The 13,755-nt window shown below is 35.1% G+C and overlaps 1 protein-coding gene and 1 long non-coding RNA gene across 18 annotated transcripts in view; one reads left to right on the plus strand and one right to left on the minus strand.

Moving 5' to 3' along the window:
* LOC141375883 (uncharacterized) overlaps window positions 1-13,755 on the minus strand; it is a 270,920-nt gene that overhangs the window by 88,477 nt on the left and 168,688 nt on the right. For 7 of the 17 annotated variants that reach the window (XR_015498270.1, XR_015498280.1, XR_015498273.1 and 4 more), the window contains one exon: window positions 8,485-10,902. The exons of 6 other annotated variants lie outside the window; for them this stretch is intronic. This is a non-coding gene — a long non-coding RNA (uncharacterized LOC141375883). Of the gene's footprint in view, window positions 1-8,484; window positions 10,903-13,755 lie in introns of those variants that run through there. 4 more of the 17 variants (XR_015498267.1, XR_015498278.1, XR_015498271.1 and 1 more) reach the window with 3 other exon arrangements.
* Window positions 1-13,755, plus strand: part of iqsec2b (IQ motif and Sec7 domain ArfGEF 2b) — a 179,418-nt gene that overhangs the window by 2,669 nt on the left and 162,994 nt on the right.

A 13,755-nucleotide genomic window follows, 5' to 3' on the forward strand; every position in this document is an offset into this window, starting at 1 on the left:
AAAAGAATAAAAATTTAACATATACAGTACATACTAGGGATGTAACGATTCACAGTGAGCCAGTTAAAAATGTATTCAAATATGTGACTACTAAAACCAGTAGAAATGTTAAACAGATCACATTTTTTAAACAGAGGGGGCGATGTGTTTACAGGTGCTAACTCACCATACCTGCACATCAGCGGCGTGCAAGAGGTGGGGCAGCACACTTTAATACACATTGAAATGTGCACAGCTAATGCCAATTTTTTTTTGAACAATGTCAAATCCCAGCACAGTCACAGTTTTAGAACATATATTTATATGGGGATGTAACGATTCACTGCGAAAATCAATTCAAATATATGATGATAAAAACCGGTAGAAATGTTGAACAAATCGCGATACATCTTTTGAATAGAGGCGCAAACTCGATTTACCTGCACATCAGCGGCAAGCAAAAGCAAACTAAAATGACAGCGGTGAGGTGTGCCAGACAAAACACAAACTGTGTGCAAATACTGCAAAAACATCTTTACTTACACAAACAGAACAATGAATATGATGCACATAAACCGTCAGCACAGTAAAAAACTACTGTCACAGACGTCTATACTCAGAAAAACTATTAATAAACGATGCAACAGTGTCATTCATTCATTCATTTTCTTGTCGGCTTAGTCCCTTTATTAATCCGGGGTCGCCACAGCGGAATGAACCGCCAACTCATTCAGCAAGTCTTCTTCTAGCCGCAACCCAGACACATGTCTTTGGACTGTGGGGGAAACCGGAGCACCCGGAGGGAACCCACGCGAATGCAGGGAGAACATGCAAACTCCACACAGAAACGCCAACAAACCAGCGACCTTCTTGCTGTGAGGCGACAGCACTACCTACTTTGCCACTGCTTCACCCGCGGTGCAACAGTGTTTTCATAGCAAAAGTGTGAAGATGTTTTTCAGACTGAAAGAGAACGTTGTGCTGTTACACAAGCAGCTATTAGATTATTTTTACCCTCTCCTTTTCAAATTAGTTGCATATTTTAATAATTTGCTTATTATTATTGAATATTTTAAAATGTTCAAGGTTAACTCGTCTTTCGTATATCACACTTATGCTCAGGGCCGGCGCGTCCATAGAGGCAACCTAGGCAGCCGCCTAGGGCGGCAGTATAGAGAGGGCGGCATCCGCTACACCTCCCTTACCACCCGTGTCCTCAGTTATGTCCGCGACATCTCCCTCACCACCCACGTCCTCAGATATATTCGCGCATAGACGCAAGAATAGAGAGAGTGGCGTCAGCGACACCTCCATCAGCATCCGCGTGTCCTCAGTTATATCCGCCCATAGGGCGGCAGAATAGAGGTCCGCGACATCCGCGCGTCCTTGGTTATATCCGCGCATATGGTGGCAGAACAGAGAGCGCAGTGTCCCCGACACCTCCCTCCCTCCGTCAGCACCCGCGCATCCTCAGGGTGGCAGAATAGAGGTCCGCAACACCTCACTTCATTTTTATAACCGGTCACTTTCGTTTTCACAATGGGGTTGAGGGTGGCGTGATCGTCCTCTGCCTAAAGCGGCAGTTCAGCTTGCTCCGGCCCTGCTTATGCTTATACTAATTAATTATACAAGTAACATTAGTTATTCACCTTCATGATCATGTTCAACTCTGGTCTCTATCCTACTATAAAGTCATTTTATAATCCAGGCGTGACCAACCCTGTTACTGGAGAGCCACCTTCTTGCAGATTTCAGTTGCAACCCAAATCAAACACACCTGCCTGTAATTATCAAGTGGTGTTAATTAATTGGTTCAGATGTGTTTGATATGGGATGCAACTGAAATCTGCAGGAAGGTGGCTCTCCAGGAACAAGGTTGGCCACCCCTGTTATAATTAGTTTATTTATTTATTTTTTTTAATGCCAGTGGCCAGTCCCCTGGAGCAAAGGGTCTATTGACCACCTCTGTACACACGGCACAGGCTTACCTCTCCACACCAGCCAATCTCAGTCCCCAGTGAATTTTTTTTTTTTTTTCAGCAGGGGACAGATTGTAAATGTGCAAAGACCTCAGCTTATGCCAGAAAACAGATGTGCTGATGTTTCTTCTTGGAAATGTCAAATCCCAGAACAGTCACAGTTTTAGTTTGTTTATATTAATGAGTTTTCTATAGTTTGTATTTTTGTTTTTTATTTTTCTGTAATTTGCTTTTAAAATAGCAATTTAGTTATGGTACAAATATATATATATATATATATATTTGCAAAAATGTGCAGCAAATAAAAAAAGAAAGGGCTCTTCACCCTAAATTTGTTTCAAATAGTTTGATTAAAAAATCATGTCTTAATCATATCATGAGATTAGTATCGAATCATGAGTCAGGTGAATCGTTACACCCCTAACATATACATACAGTTGAAGTCAGAATCATTAGCCCCTCTTTGAATATTTGTTCTTTTTTAAATATTTCCTAAATGATATTAAACAGAGCAAGGAAATTTTCACAGTATATCTGATAATATTTTTTTCTTCTGGAGAAAGTCTTACTTGTTTTATTTTGGCTAGAATAAAAGCAGTTTTTAATTTTTTAAACACCATTTTAAGGGCAAAATTATTAGCCCCTTTAAGCTATATTTTTTTCTGATTGTTTACAGAACAAACCATCATTATACAATAATTTGCCTAATTACCCTAACCTGCCTAGTTAACGTAATTAACCTACTTAAGCCTTTAAATGTCACTTTAAGCTGTATAGAAGTGTCTTGAAAAATATGTAATCACATATTATTTACTGTCATCATGGCAAAGATAAAATAAATCAGTTATTAAAACTATGTTTAGAAACGTGTTGAACAAATCTTCTCTCTGTTAAACAGTAATTGGGGAAAAAATAAACAGGGTGGCGATATACATACATACATATATATATATATATATATATATATATATATATATATATATATATATATATATATATATATATATATATATATATATATATTACTGTATATGTAAATAAATTACTATTCATTTTAACAATATTTTAATATTTTAATAGTAATAATAACAAAAAATTTGTAATGACTTTGTTTGTGGAAATGTAGAAATACTAAAAGCTTCAGTTACTGCCAATCATTTTAATATATATTTGAAAGATTCAGGAATGAACATTAAGATGCAATTCATGCATATAACAGTGGTTTCTTTTTACATTCTTTGCTGGTTTTTGTCAGTTGTTAAGACTATATTTTACTTTTGGATTGATCTGTTGTTTTTGAGGGAGTCTCTGGAATTCAGCTGAACATCTTCCATCATCATTATTTTAATTGCTTGTTTTCCTCGAGATTTACGCTTCCTTGTTTTAACATTTCTAAATAATCAAACACATGGAGTTTGTTGTTGTTGGGTGAAAGGTTAAGTATTCTGCAGATGTGTTTTCCCCCCGCATCCTTGGGTGATCCAGGCGTCAACAAAAGCAGCATCTCCAGAGCGTCAGACCCAGCGTGAGTCTTCCTCTCTGCCTCATTGAGCTCAACATCGCTCCCCGGCTCATATAATTATGTTTGCTCGCTCATCGCCAGCAGCTGTACAACCCCTGTATTCTGTTCTCAAGTGTCTGGAGAGCTCTCAAATCGGTTCATCTTCTGCCTCGCTTTTCCTCGCTTGTCTGAAATGATGGACAATAACAGTCCATCACTCTCCTTTCACAACGTTGAATGGTTGATTTTAGAAAATGGCTAAAAATAAACTACTATAAAGCAGGCTGATTCGGGGACACAGGTTTGGTGTTTCTCGAAAATGTGCAGTGTGAAGTTCAGAGCTCAAATATTTGGACAAATGTTTATTATCCACATTATCGACGTTATATCAAGCAAGACTTTCCCAGCTTATTTTATCTAGATGTAAAGTAAACTCTATTGTATTTTATTGTAGCTATTGTATGGCAGCACTGTTGCCATCAAGTTACTAAAACAGCAACTTTTAAGTAACTTACCTGTACTGTAAGTGTTTTGTACAGTAGCAGGGCCCTAAGTTAACTTTAAGTAAAATAGCCTTGTCGCCCTTGACCACATTTTAATTTGACAGTTTTTACAGTACTTCTACTGTAATTTATTTACATTTTACACTAGCAGTGCAAAACCTTTTATATATAGTATTTAATAATGAATTGAATAAATCCCAAACAAGTGACATGTTCAACAGTGTTTTTATTATTCATTGTCATTGTATGCATTTTAAGTTTTTTACAAAGGTAATTTTCATTCATCAAACTATTAAAAATGCACTTTAATCGTCTTTGTAAATTGATTACTTTGATTACAGTAGAATATCGCAACTTCATAATATGCAGTAAGTTACTGTAAAAGTTTTCAATTTAGTCACTATGCAGTGCATATTACAGTAGTGAACTGTAAATACTGTATGGTATTTTACTGGGCATTTTTGCAGTAAGTAACTGTAAAATTGCGGTAAAGTCTAACAGTGTAATAGAATTCAGACCCCCTCGTTTTTTGCGATCTCGCAATCACTGAATTTAACACAAAATCAACAAAAAGTTCTGCAAAATTCTTATTGTGAATGCAAAATAATCGCAAGAACAATTTTAATAATCTCATAAAACATCCTATTCCAAACCATATAATCAAATTATATTTATTTCAGTTTGCAATTAATTGTTTTACATGACTTACAAATGTTGCATACACAGCGCACGTGATGTATTTGAGGGTCTCTCAAAAAATGACGTCTCACCTGCGTCTTCACAATCATTGGTATTATGCTGTACGTAAAATCGATAAATGTTTTTGTTGAATACTTTCCCAGCAGGTAACAAGAGAAAACTCTTCCCTGCCATTGAAGAGTTTTACAGCAATTTGTTGAGAGAGAGAAAAATCGTGGACAAAAATAAGAGTTATACAACCTTTCTTTGGATTAATCCCTACCATTTTAGATCTGTTTTAAATCTTGTGTGGACAAGAGAGCAAAATAAAGAAGCTTTATTTTTATGATTTGTGTCAGATTGCACATAGTAGTCTGCCCAATATGGTAATTTATATTTATAGAATTATTTTTTTTTTGTTGTTCATCGCAAACTTGTCCGCAAATTTCGGGGAATTACCACCACAACATCAGTCATTTTTAACGCAAGAAATAAAAATAAAAAAAATCACAGAAAATTGTGAAAAACTACAGGGGAGATTTTTTTAAACTTTAAATATTAATATCGCAAATTCCTAATATGCAGTAAAGTTACTGTAAAAGTTTTCAATTTAGCCGGCTAAACAGGAGAACTGGATAAACAAGGCTAAGATCAAAACCCGGGAAAACAAGACCAGGATAACGCGTTGTAATGTCACCTTACAGATAAACAAGACTCGGCAACCAGGGTGAGTGAATGAGTGGTTTATGTATGGTATTTTATCAGTCTCTGACAGGGTTCAGCTGGTGAGTGCAATCAAGCAGATGAATGAGCATGGGTGTCTGGGAGCAGTGCATGTATGAAAATATAAGCTGCGTCCGAAACCGCCTACTACTCAGTAGGTACTGCATTTGAATTTAAGCGTACTACTCGGCCGTTAGAAAAGTTCGTTCTATACAGTATGAACGTGAAAAGTATGAATGGAATTCGGACGTACTACATCCACCATTTTGTCATGGTCACGTGACCTACCTGCGTCAGTTGCGTCGCCTCACTTCCATTCATGAATTCTCTCACAGGGCATTATGGGATAGCGCAGCGTGCATGGGATGCGCACTTCAGAATCTCGCCGGAAGTAGTAAGTCATCCGGGTACTTCTCGCATACTGATTTTCGAATTCAATGAATTCGGACATACTACTCAGCTCGCATACTGATTTTAGCGTACTATATAGTATGGAAGTATGTGGTTTCGGACGCAGCCATAGTTCTGGGAAATGCGGAAGTGTAGTCCTGGTGTTCGTGTGAAAACCAGCGATATCTGGAGAGCGATCGCTGGTTGTGTGACAGCATTCAACTGTAAAGACTGTATATGGTATTTTACTGGGCTTTCTTGCAGTAAATAACTGTAAACTTGTAATAGAATTGATTTAATTTATCTAAATATTTTGTAGATTGATTGATCTTTGTTTGACAGAACAACTTTTTTTTACGCAACAAAATGACAAAGTAATTTAATTGTTCAAACATTTTTTTAATTAAATAGGAGTTATAAAACTGATGTTCATCACTGATGGTGTTGTGGATTGCTTTTAGTTTTGTGTTATTGTTAACATGTGGCCCACCCAGGGCTTTTAAAATTAACACTTGTCATTGCCAAATGCAATATGTACGTGTGTTACTCAACTGGCTGGTAACTGTTTTTAAGTACCACTAATAATGCCTCAGAATGTGACCTGATTTAGCATAATTTAAAAACTGTATTGTAATAATACAAATGTCTAATCTGATGCACCGCAGTGATCTCTTCACTTGAGCAGCTCATGTTTTTAGTATTTAGGATCTCTTGATTCTAAGTAAACATGAACTCCAACATTACTCTAATTCTCTGGGCACAAACAGTTCCTTTGTATAATTAGCACTTCCTAACCAGAATTGAAGTTTCTATGCTTTTGTTTAGGACTGGAATATGTATAACAGTAGTAAATCTAAAAAAAATAAAAAATTAATAAAGATTATATTCAGCATAAACAAGCTCTAAATATAACATTGAAAAGCCAGATTACAAAGAGAAACTATAAAGAACAAACAGTTCTGATGCCAAAAAGAAAGTATTAGATTTTATTATTAGATTGGATTTTTTTGCTTGTCAATAACCTTTTTAAAAAAAGTATTTTTTTTTTATTTGTCTAAGTTGACTTTTATATAAAAAAATATATTTAGAAATTATAATAGAATTACTTTAAGTTTAGAGCCACAGGGGACAAACTTTAAAACATAAACCCCTTTCACACAGTGTTACCAGTAAATATCCGGGAAATTTCCTGAAAGTCTTTACCGGCAAATTTAAAAAACGCTGTTCGTGTTCACACTTCACACAGGCAAGGACATTACGTTTAATATTACTGGAAGAGAGCATTCACACATACAATCTTATCGATAATTATTTATACAGTTGGCATTAAGAAAGAACAGAGAAACATTATCTGACTAACATCTAGCAGCTAAATGTGTCTGGAAAAATATTCAACGGCTCTTATCTTCATAAACAGTGTATATGTGAATGTTTGGCTTAAGTAGACGTCTCACATCAGTGCATTCTAGACGTGGACACGCTCTTTCCAGCAATCTTCCTTCTGCGTTCACACAGAGCAGCAGTCCGGAAAAATACCGGGAATGTTACAACTTCTCTTCCTGGAAAATTGCTGGAACGAATTTACCAGTACTTTCAAAAAAGGGGCTGTTCACACAAACAGACCTTTCTGGAAAATTGCCGGTAATTATCCGGAAAGGTCTGTATGTGTGAAAGGGGCTATGGCTCATTTCATCATTCATTTGCAACATTTTCACTTTCATTCAGATTCCACATTCGCAAAACACAAGCTACGATTGACATACTGTATAATTGTGCTGTCGTCAGTGTCCATGCATCACATTAATGCCACCCTGTTGACATTCTGTAGTGATTCTGAAGGAGTGGCACTGTGCCATGTCTACAATGACTCAAGGTTTCGTTTTGAGAAGCGGCAAGAATTTGAACAGTGGACATTGGACAACAAGTACTGCGCCGTGTTCCACATGTTTAAAATTTTAATTTTGTCCAAACTCAACAAATTCAGCAGCATACAATAATGTACCTGTCAACATTTTTTTTCTGTTCCTAGCTTGTAGCCACATAGGCCTACACTGTTGTGATTTAATTTAAATACAGACTCAATTCAGAATTGCGAGAGAAAGCATTGCAGTTCATTGATAAATCTGTATCTCCCACCCCTAATGTCCTCATAGGTTTCCTCTAGTTTCCCCCACAGTCCAAAGATATGTGGGATTGTTCAATTAGAAAAACTCAATTGGCAGTAGTGTATAAACTCTGTGATGGTGTGTGTGCGTGTTTTAAACACAATCTCAAAGCTATTCGTAACTTTGTATTATTTATTTAGTGGCTAATTCGTATGAATTCATACAAACTTATTCATACAATTTAGTATAATTTGCTCATCCCCCAATGATAGTTGGGATCAGAGGTGGGGTTGGGCCTTCTCTTTAAAATCTACTTATGTACTTATATAGCTCATTTATCATGTATGGCTATACAACCAAAGCGCTTCACAATCATGTGGGTGGTCTCTTCACACCAATACCAGTAAGCAGCATCCACTTGGATGATGTGACGGCAGCCACAGGACAACGGCGCCCGTGCACTCACCACACACCAGCTATTGGTGGAGCGGAGAGCCAGTAGCTATTTTTCCATTCACCTATTTTTATGCGCATTTTGCATATGCACATAAAAACCCGTTGATGGAAATGCTGTGATGCGTATAAATTTAGAAAATGCACATAAAAAACTTATACGCATTACCGAGTGGCATAAACTTTTTATTCGATAAGAAAAGATGCGCATAAACTAATAGGAAAACACTTTTACCGCACAAATTACAGCATGAGCAGTAAAAAAAAGGTCATGTGATTCTGTTATTAGAGATCATGTGATGAAAAAAATGTGTGTAAATGGACAAACCAGCAGGCTGAGCACACTGTAAACCATCTGAAATGTTGTTTTGGTCATTCTAAAATGCTTTACCGTTTAAGTATTAGTGTTATTATAATAAATTAGTATAATATATTATTAATGACCTCCAGAATCAAGAGCGACATTGTGCATTCACTACGTGTCAGGATTGCTTTCTGAGGTGCAAGTTATTTATTAGATAAAGAAAAGATTGACACAGCTTCTCCTACAGGCGCAAATTCTGTTTTTACTGTTGATATTTGGCGCCAGTTAATCAGAAAGTGACAATTTTGTTTGCTTTGATGGAAACGCTGCTTTATTCACACGTCCTTTATGCGATAATCCAGTTTTGCGCATAAAGTTCATTCGCATTTTGGATGGAAACATAGTGATAGAGCCAATTCGGTGGATGACTCGTATGAATTTGTATGAATTAGCCAGTTAACTTACAAAACAAAATATACAGTAGTTACGTTTCCATCACTGGGGGTCGCATGGGTTAGTGGCTGGGTTCTGGGCAGGAAGAGCATCTGCCAGTAAAACATATGCCAGATTAATTAGCAGTTCATTCTGCTGTGGCAACCTCTGATAAAAGGGAACAAGACAGGACACAGCAACAATACTGGAAATCAGGATATTTGCGCTCATATGACTCAGAAATCTCAAATGATTTAAATGGCTCAGATGAGTCAGATGGGCTGGAGAGGACTAGCAGAAATTCAGGAGAAGGAGAGTTAGATGGAACCAGTGGAGACCCAGTAGATGAAGAACATGTGTGGGAGGGTTGGGCAGAATCTGTAGCAACAGAGCCAATATTCAATGTCAAAATAAGGCCTTATTTTCTCAGAGTCCAAGGAATAGTTCACACACAAATGAAAATTCTGCCATCATTTACTCACCTTTCACTTGTTCCAAACCCATTTAAGTTTCTTTCTTCTGTTCAACACAGAAGTTATGGAAACATGTAACCACTGACTTCCATATGTTACCTGGTCAGCAAAATGAGTCTCAGAGACCCACATTTCAAAACTGAGATATTTTGTTATCAGTGTAAAGAGGAGAGGAGCTCTAAAAAGAAATTCATACCTTAAAAGGTTTTGAAGATATGCTCATTTGAAATATAGTTGTGTGCCCTTTTGATTTGATTTATTTATTTTCAAACAGAAATATCATACATAAAATATCTTCAACAACAAAAAATAAACTTTAAAATAGTCGAAAATGGAGCGGGATGAAGCACAAGCTGCCATCTTTTTACAATTGAAAACCTGAGATGTTTTTTTGCTGATATCCTTCAAAATCCATTGCATTTAAAGGGATAAACTATTTATTTTAAAGATTAATTTGAAAAGTTCAAATGCAAAAGCCTTAAAGTGCCACCTGAAATTTTATTCTAATATTAGCATTTTTTTCAGGCTCCTATACAGTATCTTGATTCAGTAATTTCACTTTTATGGCAAACAACATGTTATTTTCATCTCTTTTAACATGAAATAACTGAACATAAATGTAAGATGCTAAGAAAAAAATGCTCATTGTAGAAGACAATTCCTGATGGCACTGGTTCCAGATGGTTTTTGCATCTGAACTTTTCACCTGTACATTTATATAAACGCTATAAACTATTAAGTCAACTTTAAAAGTCATTTAAATGCTTTTACTCAATGATCTGGACTACAAGACACTGTGATATCATTTTCAATGTCTGTTTTGTGAAATTAGCTATTGTAATTGTTTTCTCACATTTTCAGCCTGTATCTTAAAATAGAACGATGTGACTTCTGACTCATTTCGCCAGATCGAGTCACATACAGTATGTGTTTTCCTACTACAGAAGTCAGTGATTACAGGATTTAGCATTCTTCAAAATGTTTTCTTTTGTGTTCAACAGAAGAAAGAACTCAAAGGTTTAAAGTGAGTAAATAGTGAGTAAAACTAAATTTCGGATGAACTATCCCTTTAATGTCCAGTCCACCTGATGCTCTGGGGTGTTGTCTCAAGGTCTGGAGTGTGGAGTTTGTGGGCATCATCATCCGCTGGTCTGATGGTAAGGGGGATCTGTTGTTCACCAGCAGCCACTCCACAAATCCAGAAACATTCTTCCCAGGAACATCTCTAAATGACTGCGCTTTGTATTCGTTGTTAAGGCTGCTATTGTAGAATGTGCAGAGTGTGTCCTCCGGGTAGTTGGCGTAATAAGCAACTTCCAGGAATAGTCTAGTATGGTCTCTAAGAGATTGCTCCCTCTTCTCCAGCAGGAGGGGGTGAGCTGCTGTTTTTCATATAACAAGGAAAGAAAAAAAAGCTCATTTGCCCTTAATTATTATATCAATAAGATTATATTCTATCCAGAGATGGCAAAAGTACACAAATCCTTTACTTAAGTAGCCTACAGATACTCGTGTTTAAAATGACTCTAGTAAAAGTTGAAGTACTGACTACACTTTTGTACTTTTAGTTTTACTAGGTGTGTAAATACCCCCCTCCTAATACCCCCAATGTAAGACATTGTTTATATATATATATATATATATATATATATATATATATATATATATATATATATATATATATATATATATATATATATATATATATATATACACACATACATACATACATACATACACACACACACACACATATATATATATATATATGTACATATTATATATTTATATTAATATATTTATATTTATAATACTTTTTATTGAATATATTGAAAATAAATTGTTTATTGTTTTGGCAGCTCTCATACATTAGCCGTTATATTAGTTTGTTTCCTCAGGGTATTGTAAATTGTTAATACTTTTATTCTACGCTAAAAGCTACATACAGGCGTGACTACAACCTCCAAAACTTGGATGATCTTTTATTCATATGATAAATTCAGAATCTTTTGCATAATATTTTTATTCATTATTGCCCATATAGATAGTTTAGTTGTTGTAAAACATTTGTTAAAAATAAATGAAAGATTAATATGTAAAATCATAGTCAATAAAAAAAAAAAAGTTAAACAATATAAATTCTCTATTAGGAAATAGGGGAATCATCTAAATGCATAAAACTTTAATTAAGTATTTGATTGTTTTAGTGCTAAATGTACAAATCTTTAAAAAAAAAAAGCACTTTTTTGTGGTAATAGATTAAAAGACCAGAGAAATCCCATGCAGTATCAGAAGTGGATGAAAGACTAACCTTAAACATTTGTGTGGCATATTTTTTTAACTGGAATGGATCTCTCTTGTTCACCTGTGATCTGATCGAGCAAAATGTGTCTTATTAACATGTAAACAGGGCAGCACCAGCCATGTTAAATTCGCCATCTTCCTTTGTCTCATCTGCATAGCCATCCTTCTCATAGTAATCATAAACTAGCCCATGTACGGTGCATGATAGCTTTGGTTGAAATAGTCGTGCACTGCAGTACACAGATGCACAGTGAAGAAAATAGACTAACTCCATCAAAGAGGCGCTCAAACTGAGCAATGACAAGAAATAATATCAATCGCAGCACCAACTTCATGAAGACCAAAATAACGAGCCTAATTTAAAAGTGTAAGGAGTAGAAAGTACAGATATTTGTGTAAAAATGTAAGGAGTAAAAGTAAAAAGTAGTCAAAAAAATAAGTAGTAAAGTATTTATAACAGAAAAACCTACTTAAGTATAACAAAGTATTTCTACTTAGCTTCTTCCCATATTTGATTCTACCAATATTCTTAAAATCAGAGAGCCTTTAATAGTAAAACAGCAACAAGAATGAGAATCAATACATATGTAAACATGAATACGTTTTTTTTCCTGTTTATCCAACTATATATATCAATTCTTTAACAACTATTGATCTTATTCTTCCCGTATAAGTGGGTGTGCAGCCATCAGAATCTTTTTGGCTCCAGACTTCTGCTCTCATTCACTTCCATTGATTTTTAAAGGTTGAAAACAGCTCTTTATGCTGATGTTGCAAACTGATACCTTCTTATTATATTATTCAAATTTTTATCTATAGTCATAAATACACTTGTTTATAGAGCAAGCAATTTGTACGTTTTTTTTTTTTTCATTAATTTTTTTCAAGTCACTTCACCCATAGGCAAATGAATAGGTTCGAAAGCAGTTGTAAAAACAAGCGCACTTCCATTTTGCATCAGGTCAATAGTAGGAAGACTTTTGTTATGAGAGTATAAAATGTAACATAAGAGAGTGTACAATGTAGTATAAAATGTCTTTTCTGTGAGCATCTCTGTGGGATTTTAGTGTTGTCAACAAAGAAAAGCATTTCAAAAGAGAAGTTTAACAGTGGTTTCCTTTTTAAAGTAAAAGCCACCAAATGATTAAATGATGAAACTGTTTCAAAAGGAAATGTGCTTGCAAATCAGATATGCCAGAGGAATGATATTACATGTGGGTTATGAGGCAAAATGCAATAAGAAGTTATTGACTGGGTGATGTTTATGCCACTTCTTTGTGCTACACTGTAAAAAATGCAGGGTTGAACTCAATAAAAAAAAGACTTTTGCTGATTGTTCAAACTAGTTATTTAACTCTATTTAACTTCTTCAACTTTAGAGTTAAAACAACACAATTCTTACATTTTTGGGGGGCAACTTAATTGTTTCATGTTAAAAGGCACACACGTACAGTTGAAGTAAAAATTATTTATCCCCCTGAATTATTAGCCCCTTTTTATTTTATCTCCCAATTTCTGTTTAATGGACATTTCTTATCATAGATAAATAGTTTTAATAACTCATTTCTAATAACTGATTTATTTTATCTTTGCCATGATGATGACAGTAAATAATATTTGACTAGATATTTTTCAAGACCCTTCTATACAGCTTTAAGTGGAATTTAAAGGCATAACTAAGTTAATTAGGTTAACTAGGCAGGTTAGGGTAATAAGGCAAGTTATTTTATAATGATGGTTTGTTCTCTAGACTATCGAAAAAAATATTGCTTAAGGAGCTAATAATTTTGACCTTAAAATTGTGTTTAAAAAATTAAAAACTGCTTTTATTCTAGACGAAATAAAACAAATAAGCCTTTCTCCAGAAGAAAAAAATATTATCAGACACACTGTGAAAATTTCCTTGCTCTGTTAAACATCATTTGGGAAAT

This window comes from Danio rerio, chromosome 8 (assembly GCF_052040795.2).
Source record: "Danio rerio strain M-AB ecotype USA chromosome 8, GRCz13ab, whole genome shotgun sequence".
NCBI lineage: Eukaryota > Metazoa > Chordata > Actinopteri > Cypriniformes > Danionidae > Danio > Danio rerio.